Source organism: Equus asinus, chromosome 14, assembly GCF_041296235.1.
Source record: "Equus asinus isolate D_3611 breed Donkey chromosome 14, EquAss-T2T_v2, whole genome shotgun sequence".
Classification (NCBI taxonomy): Eukaryota; Metazoa; Chordata; class Mammalia; order Perissodactyla; family Equidae; genus Equus; species Equus asinus.
The window spans coordinates 43,649,338-43,670,373 of NC_091803.1; the positions used below are offsets into that span (position 1 = coordinate 43,649,338).

The 21,036-nt window shown below is 41.2% G+C and overlaps 1 protein-coding gene across 33 annotated transcripts in view; it reads right to left on the reverse strand.

Annotated features, from left to right (window-relative positions):
- RBFOX1 (RNA binding fox-1 homolog 1) overlaps nt 1-21,036 on the reverse strand; it is a 1,969,097-nt gene that overhangs the window by 367,062 nt on the left and 1,580,999 nt on the right. The window lies entirely within an intron of this gene.

The window sequence follows — 21,036 nt, forward strand, 5'->3', positions numbered from 1 at the left end:
TGGTAGTGGGAAGTTGGGCGTTTCTGACTAAAAATTGGAAAGATGCTCACCTGCAGCTTTGACTACATGAAGTGCAGTGTTTACTACAGCATCTGACATATAGCAGCATCTGACTCAGAAAATGCTGAATTGGGGAACGAATGGATAGATGGATGGATGGATGAATACCACAGGAATTTGGACCAAATAAACTCTTGCTGTCTCTTTCTGCTCAAGGAATCAAAGGATTCGGAGGGTTTTTAAATTATGTATTTATTTTTAGCTCTGTGTGTTAAGTTGGCCCCTTGGCCTCTAGAATGAGGTCTCAGCCCCTGCTGTTCTCTCTGAGCCACCCTGCAGAAGCTTCACTTCCCAGACACAGTTCTCCTGGCAAAGGCATGCCCATCCCATGGCACGGAGTTGGAAGGCCAAGGATTCAGCAGGGCTCAGATGAGCACAGCATTCCTCTTTCAGAGTAAAGAGCTGCGTCTCAGGCAGAGCCAATTTCAACCATTTGGAGACAACTGCTTTGCATGTAATGACAGGATTGAGGCTGGAGACAAGAGTCGCTTCTGGGTCCAGGACCCTCAAACTCTGCTAGCTTCCTAGCCTGGGTGTGGGTTGTCAGTGAGCCCAAGACTAAAAGAACAGAGACACAAGTACAAGTGATACCCACCCAAAAGTAGCTCCCATGACAAAAGCTCTTTTCAAAATTACATTGGTTGTGCAGAACAGTTTACCACGACCCTCTGCCCACAAGATTGACATCAATTAATAAAGAAAATCAACTCATTAGATAAATAAAATGTCTACCAATACCATGTAGAATCGACAGGGCTGTGGAGGAATGTGTAGTAGAAAATGCAGATGGCGAGAGTCCAAATTGGAAACGTTCTGGAGATGGCAGTTTGACGTTCACTTTCAAAATTTAAAATTTGCGTATTTCAACCTAATTATTCCAATTCTAGATATCTTTCCGGCAGAACACTTGAGATGGGCATGGAGATAGACGTACCGGGATATTCATTCCAGCATTGCTTGTAAAAGCAGATGGTTAGAAGGAATAGGGCAGCAGTAAAGTACATCATGGCACATACGTATAACACAGCTGTTAGAAAGAAGGAGCAGCATCTATGTGTCTCCCTTTGGAAATCTCTCCAAAAGAGATCTTCAAGAAGCTTCAGAGCATACATAAAAAAATTTCATACATGAAAACCAAATAAAACCAACCAAAAAACAACAGAAACCCACAATCTCTTTACCTGTGTGCGTATCCATATAGACATACACATAGGCATCTGCATATGTATAAATACACATAGTTACACACATACGAACTGCACAGAAAAGGGTGTGGAAGGATATGAGGCAAAATGGTAAATTTGCTTAAGTCTAGAGTAATGAGGGAGCAATGGGGGAGATTTTCAATTTTTAGATTCTTAAGATGTATGTTGTTTGAATTTACACAACAGGAATGTTTGTACATTACTTTTATAATAAAACAAAATAATTCTCTTACTACTACTACTAATATTATCATTATTGTTATTATAAGGAACTTGGGTTATGTGTTCTTAAAGTCTACTTTTATAAATGGTGGTAAATGTTCCTGGCCAGGCCATGAAAACCTGCTTAAACCCACTATGGGGTTGGAATGTTCTAGATATTTAACATCCATGACAAAAACGAAAATCACACCTATCTTTGTAGCCAGGCAGGATTTCAGGACCTTAGAACCTCATTTCTGTTTACAACATAACGTCTTAGAGACAAGGTTTTCAGCTTACCTGTTCAGAAATGAAAATGAAAGTACCAGCCCCACCACTTCCTCAGGTCTCAAGGCTGCTGAGAAGCAGACAGGTGGCCAGGACACTGGTGAATGTTTCCATATAAAATACTGGACAGAAAGGGTTTGCAATCACAGGCATGTGTGACTCTCAACTACCAACTTCATAGCTGGGGTAGGTTGTCTTTGCACTAGGCCTGGCACATAGACCAGGGAGAAATAGAGAATGAGATCCTTATCTTTCTTTATTCCTGCAAGCCATGGCTCAAATACTCATCGCTGTAGGCCCGATGAGGAAGGAGCACAGGATGCCCAGAAAATGTGTCTCTCTCCCTTTATTCTCACCTCTCCCACTATAGTTGGCTCACTGGCTACTAGCTGTGGCCCCACAGGGTGCAAGCTTGGAGCAATCAATGAGCCAGCCCTGCCTACCGTGTGGGTCTGCTGTATCCCAATCAACAGAGCATCAGCATTTACCTCTGCACACACCTGTACTGTTAAATGCATGAGGGTGAGCCAAGACAAGGTACACAGGTGTAGAGGGAAGGGACACACAGCAAGGATCTTCTCGACTCCTGCATTCCTGCAAGGCGAGGGGTAGGTCTGCATCAGACCAGCTCCCAGGCAACACCATGAATCTCCCAAAGCTGTCTGGATTCCAGCTAGCACCCCAAAGAAAGCCCCAAAGAGTCTCAGGACTCTGAAAATCACTACATGGCCTGCCCCCCTGGCCACGGGAAGGCTAGAGAGCCCCTTGCTGCAAAAGCCCCAGCAAACCCATAGTGGAAGTTTCCAGGTCTACAGAAACATATGACCTGGGTTTACATCCAAGATTTGCAGCTTGCAAGCTATGTGAACGTGGGCATGCGAATTAACCACTCTGAGCCTCCGTATTTTTAATCTGTAAAATGGGGCTAATAATAGCTCCCTCACAGACTTGCAACGATTCTCAAATTTTTTTTCTCCCAAATTCATGGATGATTACAATAAAAGTTTAGAAACAATGGAGAGATTGCATGAAATTAATGACTTTAAAATTTTTTTGGCCAAGTTAGTATATTCACACACGCACACACACACACACACACACACACAAACTCACACACAACATCTGCCATCATCATCATTTCACAAAGGAAAGGGCATTTTGTACCAAAAAGTAAGAAGGACATAATCTCAAAATAAAGGACAGCCCTTCAAATTGATTAAATTTAGGTCTATTAAAATTTTCACTAAATTGCCCTTAATTTTCTCATTTAGCTGCAGTCTGTTGAAAATGTCATTATGGAATCAGATAAATCTGTGGATCAGCATTTGGGAACCACCGAGATAATGAATGTAAAGTGCTTCTTAGCACAGACACTGGCACACCAAGAATCAACACTGTGTACTCACTCTTGTGAGGATGCTTGGAAACAATGGACGCTTACACTCATTAGTCTAGAATAATGACTCTCTTCACCCCTACAGGCTCAACGCAGCCAAACAAACCAAACACCTTTCTCCTTTCTGAGTTCCCTGAACCACAGAGCAGCATGCCATTCACATGGGACAGGCTTAATAAAGGTCAGATGAATTGAAATTTTTGCATCACCAGACTTCACTCACTTTCCCCAATGACAGCATTTGCAGCCCTGCTGATTCAAGGCCACTTAAATTCGATGGCTGTGATGGAGGATTGGGGAACTCTTCCTGGCTCCTATGAGGGTGTGCGGTATACTGTGTAGTGGGGAATACATGTTTTGGAGTCTCATTGCTTGAGTGTGAAGTCCTGACTCTGTGTCGTACTTCTACAGCTGCTATTAAATGTCTATGAAATTATAAGCCCTTACAACCTCAGTTTCATTCTCTCTGAGAGGCAATGATGATAATGTTGCCTTCCTAATTGAGCTGTTAAAAGACAAAATCATGTAATACACGTGAGTTCTGAGATTGGTGCCTGTCATCTAGCAACCACCCAATACACATTAGCAACTATTATTATGAATTATTTTTATTCTCAGGGCCTGACCAGTTGATGAAATAGACACTCTTCTTTTTGGGCTAAAAATTACACAAACAAGATCAACATGGTCAATACATTTATAGAACAACTAACTCCAAATGTATTTTTTTTGAAAATTTTTCAAATGACACGGCATTTATATGAAAATGTGTAGACATAACCTTTCTGCCCTGGTCTTCTGAGTACACACAATTTATTTAACCTTGCTAATGAATGAAATGAACACAAACTTTCACATTAGTCCTTGTCAATTAAATTCTTCCCCAGATGTATCTTGCAAAATGTCAGGTCAATCTTTTACTACTTTTTGGAGACTGACTAGAGTAACACATGTAAAGAGATTGCTTGGGGCAGCATGGTAATTAATAGATATATATTTTGATCTTCACAAAACTCTGCAAGGGAGGTTTTTATGGCCCCAATTTACAGAAGAAGAAATTGAGGCTGCAAGAAATATACATCTTGTCCTGCTAATAAGTGATGCAGGCACTGTTTTCAATTAGGTCTGTTGAACAAAAAAGCCAGGAAGTATTCTTTCCATCATTGTGCTATACCAGTAGCAGAAGAGATGCTGCTTATAAAATCATCATCATCACCATCATCATCATCACCACCATTGTCATCATCATCATCATCATCATTTTATTTATCATTGTTTGCAATATCTAAGCAGAGCAAGTGCTTCTCTGAAGCAGTACTCTATGTCAATTCAGCTGCAAGATTTCTTCTTCAAGGACTCTATCAGTGACTCTGGCCACCCGATTTTAGAGCATGAGATTTTCCTAGCTTTCCAGTTCCTACTTGCTTACAGGAGGAGTAAGTCCCACCCCATTCACAACCTACCTTAAGCTCTTCAAAAGAAAAGACACTGCCTCTACTCTCATTTGCCAACACCTTCCTATCACCATCCCTGGCAAAAGTGATGCTATAGAGACAATGTTCTATCAGAGTAGCCAATTGGCACCTCTCAGGAGAGACCCAAGACACACCAGGCAGAACCCCACATTTAAAAATACCCAGACAAGCAAACACTTAAGTTCCCACAGGAGCTTTCCTGAAACAATAGGTTGCAGGAGGTGATGCTAAGGGAGAGTGCAGGAGGTGATGCTAAGGGAGAGTGCAGTGTTTGGCACTTGAGAGGGTAGGAGTCTGTTTCCAGTGCACAGGACAGAATGTAAGAGCGTGGGACAAGGGACAGTAGGTGGCAGAGACAAAAACAGCTAAGTGGTGATTTCTCCTAATGAACAAGTGGGTGGGGAGGTCTACTTTGGGAAGCCTCCACACCCCACCTACTCTCTGTATTGCAACTTTCTAGATGGAGCTCGAGCAAATTTGAAGGCAAGTAAAGCCTGCAGAAGATTCTATTTTTCCTCTATAATAAGCTTGGCTGCTAGGTTCTTTGACCCCATAAATGTTCAGAAATATTTATCTTTATGCAACACGAGTCACCTTCAAGCATCTCCTACTAGAAGAGACTTCGCCTCTAAGATCTTAAGTTCTGGAATAATCTCTTTTGAACTTAACCTGCCCAAGGTCCTGTCTTGGCACGTAGACGAGAGCCACCACAGGGATCCTCAGTCCTTGGCATTATCATCACACCTTCAAAGGCCAGTGATTGCTGGTGGTGAGCTAGGAAGGGAGTAAGGACTCAGAACAAAACTAGGTTAGCCCGAAAAAATTAAAAGGTTATGTAGCAAATAGATCAGATTCTGGGTGGAAAACCTTCCTGGTTCTCAAGTTTTCACCTCACCAAACGCAAAATCTCTGGAATTCCAAGTCTTCATTTCCAAATTGCAATTCTCAACTATGGGCATCTCACAGTCTTACAGCCTCATCTGCCCTGCTACCTCAGGATTTTATATTCTCTGTTTTTGGACTTCATGGCAAGAACCCACACATAAAGCTTAGCCCCTTGTCTTGGTCCATAATATATCCACTCATATAAGGCATGTTTGAGTTTAGTAGACATGAAGACTGTGGAAGTATAAGGAATATTGAATGAGAGAAGATATTTTCATCCTAAAAACTTGATTCTAGAAGAATCTGTGTGTATCACATCCTTGCAAATGACATTTGGCTATTCCATCACCATTGACTTTGATTAGACTCTCCTGGTTCCAGACTTTCTCTGTCATATTTCTATTTCCATTTCTCATTCCCATTGGGAGCCAGAGAGCAAATTCTCAACCCCACCCCTTTGTTCCTAGAATAATGACTCTCTTCACCCCTACAGGCTCAACGCAGCCAAACAAACCAAACACCTTTCTCATTTCTGAGTTCCCTGAACCTGTTTCAAGGTCACCTGTTCCTTGAAAGCTTGGCATCAGCTGTCCCTGTGCCCTTGAGGGATCACCTTCTCACCCAAGTTTGCATCAAGACATTTTCCCAAACCAAAACAGTACTTTCCAAAAGACGATTAAAAGAAGAGTATTTCCTTCAGCTGGTCTCAGATAGAATAATTTGACACTCTTTCAGCACAGTGGCATGTAAGAGAAAAACTACATGTTCTCCTGGCTGGACTTTCTTATGTATGTGTGTGACAGAATTCTTGCATGTTCCATAAACATAAGATCTTGCTTGGCATCATCCTGTGCTTTGTCAGGTCTCTTCACTTTTGTACCCCAATCATCGTCACTTTGACCCATTTGCTATGATATTCTTTGCACACCTGTGAAGGATTGGCAGCAATGGTTAGAAACCACTGCACAGACTCTCTAGGGAATCCTCATCACCTCTGCAGCCCTGACCTCTCCTCACAGGCTACCCCTCAGGAATGATCATGTACCTCAGACAGCCCCCTGAATGTCTCAGTACGAAGGTCCAATCCTAACTACTGTTTTAACAACCCCCTAGACCAAGTGTTTGCGCTTGCTTCTCTTCCTCGATGGACTTGCTTGTTTGTTAATAGAAGCACCTCCCTTCCATTTACTTAACCTTGAAACATCAACATTTGCTCTTTACACTTCCCTTTGCTGCTCTGAATAGTCAATGGATTCCCAAATCATATAATTTCTAACTCTCCAATCTCCCAACTATGAAGCCTCTCTGTTGTCCATTGCCGCTGTCCCAGTGCATTACATTATTCTCTTTAGCCTAGATTTTTAAAAACTGCTGTGCTTCCCTAATTGGTCCCTTTGTTCTTAGTCTCAGTTCCTCCCAATTCACACTCTACAATGATTCCATAGGGGAATTTTAAACAGACAAAACCAAACCTGTCAATCTTCTGCTCAAAAAACATCGCTGCCCCTCCCACTGACGAGGGCATGCTGTTAAACGCTTTAACCTGGTATTATGCTTCTCATCCTGTGACATAGCAAGCGCTTTCTTTAATGCACCTCCTTCTCTCCAGATTCCAGTCACCCTCATACCTAGTCTTGTAATTGCTTATGCCCAGTGCATGTTCATACATCTCCAAATATATGTTCTTTGGCTGCAACTGCTTTAATGATTTGAGTGTACAAGTCCCAGAATACCCAGTGCGTAATTAAATAAATAATCCCAGAATGAAACATGCATCTTTGTATGTTTTGCAACGTCGAGCTGGAGATGAGGATGACAGCACTTATGTGTGCTTCTCTTTATTCTTCACAGGGGCAGTGCTGGGTACACACTGATAGCACTGTGCTACCCATGAGGATGCTGAGACGCAGCGGGGTTATGTAAGCAACCCGCACGTAAATGGGACAGCCAGTGAGTTCCTTGTCTGTTTACTGCCTATCTCCTGCCACCCCATCCTTTGCACATTGGCATGCACATGGTCCATGAGAATTTTAATATTCCTCTCAATGTTGCATCCTCACCACCTTGGAATAGCACCTGGCTTATTGTAGCAGATACTTGCTAAACATTGGTCAAATGAATGAGAAAACTTGGAAATGACAATATAAGTCTTATTCCATTTTCATGCTTCTGAAATGCATTTCGTTCTCACTAATTGACTCACTCACTTACTCATCAGCTACATCTGGAATATATTCTCTGTGCCAAGGATGGTGTTGACCCTGGAGATACAATGATCAACAAAGCAGGAGATGGAACTTAGATTCTAGATTAATCTGATATTTTTAGGTCATCTGGTTTCAAAAATTAACTTTTGCAACCCTGTATGAGTGTGAATCAGCATTTTCTCAATATTATGCAACAAATTAAAATACCGAAGTGAATTGGATTATGAGGCTAATTGAAAACAGTATTAGTTATCCATATTCCCAATTTCAAATATTGGTGTTCATCACAATAGCCTCATTATCTCACTGATTGACTTTATAATAAATCTTTCACATTTGAATTTATAAAATTCATCTCTACTCCTGCCTCTTTCATCTCTTTTATAAATGAATTTTCATGCAAAATTTATTTGTAAAAGAGTTTCTTCTGGTGTAAATGTATGTATATATTTGAGAACCACTAGTTTGCTGTGTGATGCCATGAGGCTCCCTCCTGCAGAGGGAAAAAGCAAGAATGAAAAGGCCATATTCTGGGGCCAGAGGCTTTCCTCTAACCTTGTACTGCCTTCTTGACAGTGAAGTAGATGCTAATAAGAACTGGGGAGACACATCACCTGGTTCTGAATCCTGGATCTGTTTTGTACCAGCTGGGTGACTTTTGGCAAGTTATTTAAACTTTCTGGGTCTTGGGGTCCTCATTTGTAAATGGAAAAAGCATGAGTATCTTATTTCACATTTTGGATAACATGGAATAGTATGTGTAAATTGTTCAGCACAACCCCTGGCGCCTACTAAGTGCACTCTGCGTGTTAGCTTCATAACTTCATGGTGATCATGATGATGATGGTATTGGTGATGACGCTGATGATGATGATGGTGTCGGTAAAGGTGATGATGATGATGGCAGGGTGGTGGTGTTGGTGATGGTGATGATGACGACGATAATGGTGCTGATGGTGTTCGTGACAGTGATGATGATGATGGAAGTGGTGGTGGTGCTCTTGAAGATGGTGATCTGGTTATTGTTGATTGTGAACACAAGAGTAAGGCAATATAAATTGGCCTCTGTGGGAAAGACAGCCCATTCTCTCCAGCTGGAAAGAAAGAGAGCCATTCTTTTCATCTTTTTCAGGAGACCCCATTGCTAGTTCACTATCCTGCCCCTCTCTCTCTACTCTAGTGTTTCCAGCTAAGACAGCAATTGGAATCGCTGTCCCACCCTGACTCCCCCTGTTTCCCTCCTCATAACTAGGCCATAGACATCTCTAAGGAGCCTCTCTTGTAGAGCAAGCAGGAGCTGACACCACTGTTCTTCTGGGTAACTCTGGGGGATGTGAATATTTTATGACCTCTTTAGTGAAAACACCAAACTCCAGGGTGCTGATACTTCCTCTAATCACTCAGATTCACAGCAGGCTTCCTCCCTCCCTTTCTCCAACCCCTACCTCTCACCAGCCAAGCCATTCCAATATTTCTTCCCCCGCATAACCATTGTTCTATCAAGATCCACATAATTCCAAGAAATGTCATTAAAAAATAAGATCAAAGCTAAGAATTATTGAACACTTACTGTGTGCTGGATGCTCTGCCAAGCATTTTGCACTCATTATCATATTCCATCTTCCCAGAAACCCAGTAAGGTAGGTATGTAACCCCTCTCACTTTACAGATGAGGAAACTGAGGGTGGGAGAAGAGAAATAACATTTAAATCCATACACTCAGGCCCTGACTCAGGTCAGTGTGATTCCTTTGCCTCTGATCTTCCACTTTATTTCGTAATGCATTCCTGAAAGTGGATTTAAAAGAAGAGTGTCTGAAAGTTGCACAATTGATATAGGAGTTCTCTGAGCACTGGTTCTTGCCCTAGAAATTAAATTGGATCCCCAAATTCAAAACTATGGTCCAGGTAGATGCTGCCTCCTCCAGGCCCCTGTGGGTATCTTAAACCACCACAGATTCTCCTGTTGCCATGGAAACCAGGTAGAAAAAGCTCAGGCCTTGACCCAATGCCTGAAGGAGGTCTGGGTGACTGTGTTTCTCCTTCCACAGAGCATGAGCAAAAGGGATCACAGCAAACACACATGGGATTCGATTTTGATTCTTGGTTAAACAAACGACCATACAAACAACCAGTTTTCTGCCCATTCCACTGGGACCATATCCCCCAGTTTTGGAACTATAACTAGGGAATAATAGTTTATAAAGCAGAGAAATGCATAGGAAATGGGAGAGTGGAGTAAGATAGAAATCTGTATTTATACAGTATGATCCCGTGTATAAAAAATCAATCTACATCTAATTTACACTCTCCACTTCTAAGTTTATGGCCTTCTAGATCTAAATCTATACATCTAAAGCTTCTAGGAAACATCCACATGTTAACAGTTGTGTTGCAATTACTGATGATTTTTATTATTTTTATTGCTATTCTGTATTAATTAAATTTTCTATAATGAACATTAAGTACTTTCATAATAAGGAATAAGAAGGTTTCCACTTCTTCGTGTTCTCCCTTTTTTTTTTTTGTTTAAAGTGTCACAAGGCACGGGGTGAAAACAGCTGCTCCCCCATCATAGGCCAGGTCAGAGCCTCACCATGGTGTGGGGAGAATGGGGACGAGGTTAGCAGGAATAAACTTCGACCTCCTCACTCTCCCAGCCCTTTACAGACAGTTTGACGGTGATTCCAGAAAGAGGCAGACAGCGCCCCTGCATAGTTCCTGAGCATTGCTGCTCTCCATGTAAGCCTAATTATAGTCACTAAAGAAGTTTCTTTCTCGTCTCTCCAGGTCCTGGGTGACAGCTCGTCATTCCAGTGGCATTTTTTGTCGGAAAAACCTCATTTCTATTTTTATTATGAAGACTCCTTGTCTTTACTAGCTCTTTGTACATAGATCAAGACATTATGAATACCTGCACTTTCCTCAGGCAAATGAGAATTACTAATTTTCTCTCTCTATTAAGTACTGTGCTATCTCCATCGGCTGCACCAATATTTATTTCACACGCTAAGACCACAGGGATCCTGGGACAAGGTTAACCTGTTCAGCACCACACATGCTCACACTCCACAGGCTTCTACCATTTATTGCCTCTGTTCATTCTCAACAGAGAAAGCAGCCATGTAGCTTTGCCCTCACCCATGGAAGCAGAACGTTATTTAAACCATGAAGCCCAAATCCCCATCTTGAAATTTTTGAGTGTATTCGCAAGAGGGCCTTTTCTGTAAGAGAATGAAGTGAAGCAAGAACTCAGACCCCTGGACTCCTGTAGAGCCACATGATGTTTATGTGCTGGTGAAAGTGGAAGGATGTGAAAGTTAAGTCATGTCATCCTTACCCAAAATCGTGTCTGATAATGCTGACCGTGATAAAATATTTACCTAATATTAGAGGTTTATCCATGCTAAGCACTCTAAAAATGATTTACATATATTATTTTACTTAATCCTCATGTCGAAATTTTTATTCATGCATTCACTCATTCATTCCTTATTTAATTCATATATAAATATTTATAGAGTGGTAAATTATGTTCGAAGCATTGTGCAATGTTCCTAGTAGACAGTGATTAGACACACAAACAAGCAAACAGACAAATAAACAAACAAAACACAGTCTATTTACTCTGATGAGACAAAGTCGACTGTCAGAGACAGATTTTAAAAATCAACTCCATCAGTTTTCTTGTAAAACTAGTGTCCCAGCAATTTTACCCCTGAGGATTCACCCCAGAGAAATGGAAACTTATGTTCACACAAAATATGTGTATGAAATTTCATTTATAATAGCTAAATATAGAAACGAGTCCAGAAGTCCTTCAATAGGTAGATGGATAAACAAACGGTGGTACATCCAGACCATGGAATAGTCCTCAGCAATGAAAAGGAACAAACTATTGATATACACAGCAGCTTGGATGACTTTCCAAGGAATTATATGCTGGCATGTAAAAAAGTCAACCCCAAAAGGTCACATACCATATGGTTCCATTTTTGAAATGTCTAAGTTTTAAAAATGGAGAACAGACGAGTGTTTGCCAGGAGTTAGGAATTGAAGGAGGTGGAAGGGAGGAGGGTGTGGTTGTAAAAGGACAATTGGAAGAATCCTTTGGTGATGGAATTGTTCCAGATTTTGACTGTGGTGGTGGACCCACAAATCTACATATGTGATAAAATTGCACAGAACGAAATACACCTCCCCTCTGCCCCCTCCCCCCACAAATTAATGCACATACAACTGGAGAAATCTGAAATAAGATCATTAGGTCATGTCAATGTCAATATCCTGGTGGAGGATATAATTTTGATTAACGTTACCATCAGGGAAAACTGGGTAAAATGTACATGGAATCTCTCAGTGTTATTTCTTACAACTGTATGTGATTCTACAATGATCTCAACAAAAACTTCCACTAAAAAAGCAAATTACATGGTTAATTTTATAAGACTAGTTGTGATAAATGGTATAAAGGAAAAGAATAGGGCTTAAACGTTTTTATAAAGGAAACTATATATAGCAGGGGGCTGGATTTAGGCTAAGAGCGAGGGAAGACTTTTCTGAAGAGGTGGCATTTCATTGGGCAACGGAAGGATGAGGAGTTGGTGAGGAGAAAAGTGGGTGGCAGAGTGTTCCAGGAAAGGAAACAGTGTGTGGCAGGGCCGTAGAAAAAAGCATGTGTGCTAAGGGGATAGAAGATGGAGCACCATGGAAAGGGGGAGTCTAAAGAGTCAGGAAGCCAGGATGAGGGGCCACAAGTGAGTGACTGCCCTCATCCTGGGCCGAAGCTATTATCCCATCATTTCTTCTGTTGTAACAAAGTGAGGCTCAGACAATCTATGTGAGGAAAGCTAGAAAGTGTCAGATCTGGATTCACCATCAAAGCTACAACTATGCCTACTGTGTCCCCTAAATAAAAACAATCTTTAAACATACTCTTGCTGTTTGACCCAGCAATACCACTCCTAGGTATGTCCCCAAGAGAACTAAAAATGTATATTCACTGAAGTACCTGTATACAAATGTTTACAGTGACTTTTCTTAATTGGGAAAAAGTGGAAACAACCCAAAGATCCTTCAGCTGTTGAACAGATAAGCAAACTATGATGCATTCATACCATAGAGTGCTACTCAGCAATGAAAGGGAAAAATGAACTATTGATGGATGAAGAATTGATGGATGGAAAATGAACAATTGTATGGATGAATCTGAAATTCATTATACTGCGAGGAAGAAGTCAGACTCAAAGGCTACCTACTGATGATTACATCTGTATGATATTCTTGAAAAGGCAAAACCACAGAAACAGAAAAGAGATGGGTGATTTCCAGGGACTGAGGCTGGGGACTGACCGCAGACAGAACCTAGGGAGCTTGTTGGAATGATGAATGTGTCCCACGTCCTGAAGGCGGTGGTTGCATTTGTTGAAACTTGCAGAACTGTATGCCAAAAAGGGCAAAGTTTACTATATGTAAATTATATCTCGATCAACCGGACTGATAAAATGATTGTGTGGGGTGAGTAGATATAGATTAAAATCAAAGAAGACCCCGTTCTCCTTTCTAGAAAGTTCTGGGTGGTCCCAGGAAGCAGCAATGTTAATAACAGTCTTATTTTCAGAAGATGTAATTAAGGAACATTGAATGAGGGTACAGCTTCCGTGGAAGACAGAAGAGGGATGACCCACTTTTACCATTCTTAGGATCCATAGATGGAGCAGAAGGACTCTGTTCTGGATGGCAGAACACTTGATTCTAAGTAGTCACTTATTTTGCCCAGCTGGGGAGGTGACCTAAGTTCTCTGAAACATGGGTTTGCTCATTTCACAAGAAAGGTAAGGATGGATGGAAGAGGAGAACAGCTAAATAAAGTCAAGGTACATGCTGTGTTTTTCTTCATTTTGTAGAGCACCAAAACCTTGTTCTGTGGTCATAGAAGTCGAACTCAGGGCTCGGATTCCAAAGTCTGTTCTCTTTCCACAGTAGACACTCCTGCTCAAAATGCAGGTCCAACCGTGGAGGGAATGAAACACCCTCAGAACAGCTGAGGCAGAGCCTGACCCAGGGCCAGCAGACACACCAATGTCTGCTAATACGGCTCCAATTACTGCCACAGATCTGCTCTCACCCTTCTAATCCATTCCATGGGTTTCCCAAAGCTCTCACCCCGTAGGGACCATCATGAGCCAATGATCAATTCCTCTTTTAGCTGCTGTGAGTCATTGGGGGCTAGCTTTGAAGCAGGGATAGAAGGCATGGCCGTTTCCGGAAGTTGCCTTTCCTTGTGGGGTTTCACATTCGAGAAAGATGAACTCTGAGCCATCTCTTGGGGAGAGCTGGTTCAGGTCAGATGATATTAGGATGAGCTGGCATCTTACATCATGCTTGGCCTGCTAGCTAGGGAAATGGTCCTGATCAAAGTCAGCCTAACTGCCTGGTCCCACCTCCAGGCTGGAGCACCCCTCTTCTCTCTTCCCATCACACTTTATTTTTATTTCTAGTGTCGCCTTTATCACAACATATTTTGATCCTGCCTTCCTTTATCTGTTTCTTAAGTGTCCATTTACCCTGAAGACAGCAAACACCATAGGACAGCTGAGTTTGTTGGCTATTGTAACCTGAACACTTGGCTCAGGCCTGAGTGTGACAAGAACTCAGTCAATGCCTGCCGAATAAACGAATAATAGAAAGCCTGGTGAGTGTACAGAGAAATGAATTCAAGAACAAACCCCCAAAGAGACCACCTGGTGAAAAGCAGAAAATATCATTAACTGAAAACAAGACATTTTTGAGAAATTCACATTTCAGCTTTACCAAAGAGACATCGTAGCACTTCGCCCAAGTGACATGTTATATACAGAGAAAATGCAGCATTTATTTCTATTACGCTGAGGCTTACTCTGTGTAAGTCAGAGAGGCTAGATGCTCAGCATGGGGTCCCCGATGGCCAAAGATCCATGTTTAAAAAAAAGAAAAGGAAAGAAAAAATACATTTAAAAAAATAAGTATCCAGAAACCTATGTCACATTTATAACCAGAGAAAATAGAACTTTTTATTAGTCCCTCATCAGTATTTACATTTCAAAATCCAGCTCCTAAGAGAACCATAACCAAAGTTTTTTTAAAGAAACAGAAAGCAAGAAGAAAGCAAATTGAACAATCAGACTCCAACTATTTCCAGTCAGAATAATTCCCTTTCCATGAGGCAAATTTAGTCTGAGAAGAAGGCAGCCTTGGCTCAGCTGCATAATTTATTGGCAACTTTAATCTTCAGAATGAATGTTGGTGTACACTTCAAGTTTTATTGCATTTTTTAAACAAACGGTATTTTGAGTTCAAAGTGACTATTATCATGAGTTGGCAATTTGTAATATGTTTTCACGACAAAAGTAATCAAAATAAAATTCCTTTCGATCTTCTGATACGAACTGAAGACCTGAAAACAAATCGAATATAGAGATTGTAGGGTAGGAAGTCAGACACACAGAAGTCAATATGAAACAAATATATTCAATAGATAGTTATGATAAACTTTTAAGAAACTATAAAAGTACAGGTGAAATTCCTTAAAGGAATATGCTAATAATACAGGACAAATCTACATTATACAAAAGAACATTTTTAGTCAATCTTCTCAATGATTTGCCTTCGAAATGTCCAACACCCCATGGTTTATAAATGTCAAATATATATAGGAGTCTCTATGTAGATAATTTGATCAGGGGCAAATTTGAGACTTAGCCACCCAGAGACAATGACACAGGTTCCATCTCCCTTTAAGTATTAACTATGGAACACTTGTCTATTTGGCTGGTGTATTTGCAGACTCAATCAAAAGGGGTGTGAATAGGCAAACACTTGCAACGGGGCAATTGGTTGCATCAATATGCCAAGTATCACCACGTCAATCATTTCCAACTTAAAACCATGTCCGTGGAACTTACCTTAGGGTTTCAGAAACTAACCACCACCACAATACATTCAGCAATCCTGTTAGCTACCTATCCAATGAATTGTATGACAAGAAATGTCAACATTATTCTGTGCAGACCACCGATAAGGAACTGGCAGGGAATTCTTGCCTCTTGCCGCTGAAATCATCATCGTGTCTTAATGTTGGTTCTTTTCTACCATTTTCTCTTCCTAGCATTTCATAGCCTTTTTCCCCAAGTTGGTAAACTTCTTTTGCAATAGGAAAGTTTCTAGAAGGAGAATAGCTGCAAAGCATTCTCGAACTCCAAGAGGAGGAGATTTTTTATCTTAACTGGCATACCCATATACACTAAAATGGACTCAAATTCCTTGTGCTATATTAATTAAATATCTTGACTATGCCTTGCCTAAAGAAGTCTCAAGACCACGATTTTTGGATGGTTGCTTTCTCTGGCAGCCCCCTCTCAAGTTTCTTGGGGATTAAGGAATCCTGCTGTTCAGGCCTGGAACTAATGCCTCCAGATTTAAACACTTGTATTTTGATGACCATCCGGATTATGTTGGTTACCATGACCACTAGCTGTATTGACTATGGTGGCCTTATCCTAGCTATCTGGTGTCCCGTTTGCCTTTATTCATAGGTCATCATTCTTCTGGTAGTTCAGGGGAGCTTTAACCATCCCACCTAGACGTGGGGTGGGAGACAGGGCAGACGTTTAAGAAAGGCTTCTGAAACGAAGGGGCATCTGAAAACAAACCACATGGGAAGTTCTCTGAGTAACTATTATATGCATTGCAGTCGAATATCATGATATTTTGCTTCTTAATAATCCGTCCTCATCTTTGTTAATAACCAACAGACACCATTCCTCCAGGATGAATAACTTGAGAAAAAAATCATTAAATAAAAGTCGGTTAATTGCATTTCTTAAGAAATTCAACTTTTTAATGTTTCTTCTGAGAGCAGAACAGCAGTCTAGTCAAAGGATCAATTATCTTTTTTTTTCAAATTGCAGAATACAACATTTGCTTTTCTTAAAGGGCTGCAGACATTCCTGTTTCTTTCCATAAGAATAACTTGAAAAGGATGCAAAGTTATACAATCTACAATTCACTGCACACAAGCTGCTTTTGATTATATTGCCTCACAAACTACATACTTTGCTGGGAAGCATAAAACTGTTTATCACTAAACATTTGAGATTCCACTCAGATAATTTACACATAATTAGACAGAAGCCCACACTTCCGAGCGGCAGCATTACCTCCTTTCTAGCAGACTATTCTTAAGAACATTTTTGGTAGCATAATGAGTATTTTATGAGGATTTGTAATCAGTCTTAACGTAGGTGGGAACAAAGGTGAATTACTCCTCAACATGATCAAATCATTACATAACTCAGTGCGGAATAATGATGAGCTGAGGTTGGAAGAGGTAACCTGCCCAGGTATTTGGAGGAATTAGGAAATTCTGGTCTTTTCCACAGGCATAAAATGAATTAAGTGATCCCTTAGGAAGGAGAAAAATAAAAAAAGAAATCAGCCAAGGAGAGAAAGGCTCCTGCTTGGATTTCACCCCCCTTTGCTGGCTTTCAGGGAAGGAGATAAAAAGGCAGACTATAGAGAAGGGAAGGAAAATGAATGGTACTTTCTATCCACAGGGTCTCACTTAGTCATCACAGATGCCTAAGCTCTTTGGGGTCTAGTCTTGTCTTTTCTAGACGTCTTCTGTCCTAAGACACAAACAAATCCTTGGTAGGAAAACCAAGCCAGCTGTCTGCAAACAGACTGACCATTACTCAAATATATAGTCATCAAGGAGGAGAGGAACATTGGGGGGCGTGGGGGAAAATGTCACCATTTCATGACACAAAGACCGCAGCCAGAAATAGCTTGGCCTCTAGATACTGCGTTACTCCGAAGCTTCACTTTAGACTTGGCACTTTGCCTCCAAGGGGTATTTCGAAATTGCCATCTTAGACAGTCCCTTTGAATCTACAAAACTGAGTTGTCTGGTTTCCATTTATGGACAAAGAATTTTGTCTTGGTTTCTCTTTCTTGCCTTTTCAACCAGAGAGGCTCTCTATCGTGCTTTTATGTATAAAATTTAAGCAGCTTATAATCTCAACTACATTCAGTTTAAATCATGACACAATAGTGGTTTTTTCCAGATTTTTTACAAGGAGAGTCATCAGGGCCAAGCCTTACAGCAATCGCCGGGGCCACTGCTCAGATTCTCAGCTCCTGGGCAGGTTGGACTCGACATTCCCTGAGGCCTCACCCAGCTCTAAACCAGGCAACATGGAAAGCTACAGCTTCAAAATGATCCCTTTGGGGCTGCAGATCACAAAGCAGATTTGGATGCTGGTGGCATACACCATCGAGACAACGTCTATTAATTTTCTAACTACAATCTTGGGAGACAGTGTGTCCAGAACTCCAATTGTGTTCCCTTTGTGAGCTAAGCTCAACATTTGTACAGATTTCATCTCAACATTTCATCCAAACTCAGCAGGCTCTCCAGAACAGGCTCTCCTTCACTAAAGAAAGCCAACAATGAAAAACAAAACCAAAAATAACAATTTTCATATAATTGTGGGAGCAAATATATGTATCTCCAAAATTTACATATAAGAACATTTGTGCTACACTTACTTATGTTAATGCCTGGCAAATGATACTTCCCAAAATATATTTGATGAATAAACAAACGATAAAGAATCAGAAGCAATATGCATGTCTAAAACAGGGGAATGGTTAAGTAAAGGGTAATCTATTCATATATTTGAATATTATACAGCCATTTGAAATCAAGTTTTCAAGGAACATTCAATGGTTTATGTGGGAGATAACCATGACACAATGCTATTTTTGAATGGGTTAATAAGGTATTGTACAATTTCTATTGTCTGTTTCCTTCCTTCCTTCCCTCCTTCCTTCCTTGCTTCTTTCCATCTATCCATCCATCCATCCATCCATCCATCCATCCATCCATCCCAGATATAAGCACAAGTGCACTGAGTAACAGAGGAGAAGGGTTCAGAGTCCTCCCTGCTCAGCATTGCCTTCTCTGTCCCCACCATGCCCCCTGGACAACCCATTCAGATTCTTGAGCTTCATCAAGTAGATTAAAAATGAATGATCTCATCCACCCTTCCAAATCTGGCCCATAAGGAAACCTAGTCCCAGAGAGAAGAAGTAACTAGCTTAACGTTAGCGTCAGAAACAAGTTCAAAACAGAGAGATCCCAAACTCTCAGGAATTCGACATATGTATGAGTTTCCTAAGCTTACAGAGCAGTGTGTGTGTATGCGTGTGCCTGTGTATGTGTGCATGCGTGTGGTGTACTTTGCGGTGGCATTCCTTCCATATTGTGTGTCCCTGGGCAAAGCAGTTCAACTTTCTGAGTTTCAGTTTCCTGAACCATAAAATGGAGATAAAATCATACTTCCTTTATGAGGTTATTATGAAGATTAAATGACTCGATACACATAGAGTTTATAATAATACCTGGAATACAGTCAGCACTCAACAAGCATTAGCTAATTTTATATTATGCATTCACGCTGTTATTACTATTTGAAGGAGTACATAAATCTCTTGGTTAGACAAAGGTGCTGTAAACAAATTCCTCAGTTGCCTTCCTGGATTTCACAAAGCCAGTGGGAAATTCCACACTTAGGTTTTTTCTAGCGCTTGGTGTCATTTCAAATATTCAAGTGCTGAGTTTTAGTTAGTGGAAAGGAGTATACTTCAATCACTGTTCAGTCACATTCCTTGGGGATTTAATAAAAAGCATTATGGACTTAAGTAATACTAGAGAAAAACAGAAACAATCAATGACATATTGAGAGAATTACATAATACATCGATGCACGGCAGATAATGAAATTATGCAATAGCAAAGAGAGAGAGGGAGAGAAAACAAATGCAACATTGGGAAAATAAACAGTTTCATGAGCAGCGCAATGAAATGGATGTGGAAAACACTCCTGAATTGTGTTCCCAGTGATGGATAACACTCCTGGCTGTCCTGTATTTAAAAACAATGCCCACCTTTCATCAGAACAAAGCTTCACAATTTGAAAAGCAATTTCTCTTACATTTTCTCATTCATCCTCATAAAAATCCTAGAAGGTAGGTGTCTCCTTTTCAATTTCAGGGAACCAAGGTAGAAGAGATGAAGCAACTTGCTGTAGGTCACCAACCTCACTGTGGCAGAGCTGGGACTGGCACTTAGCTCAAGGCCAAATCCCAGGGACCCTTTAGGCACCTGAGAGAATCCAAAATGGGCCCATTCTTGTTTAGAATGTATTAGGATAAAATGCATAGAGATTAGAAACCACTAAGCTGTCAACCAGAACATCAGTCCAAACCAAGGCCTGGTGGGAGTGTATTGAACCAGTAACCCAAACACACAGCAAAGAGTGGGGTTTCCATCAGAGCAGCAGCCTGGGGTCACTGATGAGGATGAAGGGTGAGATGAAGGAAGGGAGGGAGGGAAGGAGGAACAGAAATGGGGGAAGGAAGGCAGAAACGAATGAATGAAGCAACCAAGGAAGGGAGGGGAGGAAAGGAGGGAGGGAGGTGGAGAGGGAATGAGGAGGGAGGGAAGAAAATAAAAGGGAGGGAGGAGGAACAGAAGAACACAGAAGGAAGGAAGGGAGGGAGGGAGGGAGGAGAAAAGAAAGGAAGGAAGGGAGGGTAGGAAGACAGAAGGAAGGAAGATAGGGATGAAAGGAGGGAGGAGGGAGGGAAGGAGAAAAGTCAGAGTCACACTTTCCATGAGAGGAATATAATAAAGCAAGAGAATACTCCTGAGAGGTTTCAGGGAGCACGTGGGGAGCTTTCAAACCCCACCCAAGGGGGGATGCATAGGCTGTGACCACAAGCCCCATCGTCCTCTCTGCATAGTAGTCTTCTCTATTCACAAGCAGTGTATGATGACTGCAAGGAGGCCAAAGCAGCCAGAGTGTTATACCAGAGCAGGACGAGGCTTCCTTCAGGGCTGGGGCAGCCCCGGATATCCAGTAGGTTTATACGCACAGAGGATGCTGAGAGGAAGAGCTCCCTGGAGTAGCTCTGAGATTTTTCCTGAATGAACCACCTAGATATTTACAGTAAGATCCTAGGAGATGGCTAGCTGTGGGGAACTACTCTGTCTCTCCAGAAGCACAGCTGCTTCACCACTATTTCCTTCTTTTAAATCAGCGTTTCCCAACGTCTGGCATTGGAGCCGCAGGTGGCACATCACAGTCTTGGTTGGTAGCCATATATTTATTTTTAATGTGAAGTTACTTGCATAGTTATGCTTCAACTTATAACATTGGCTTTCTATTTACTGTAGTGGGATAACAATATTCAAATAAAAGCAAATCAATTAGATAT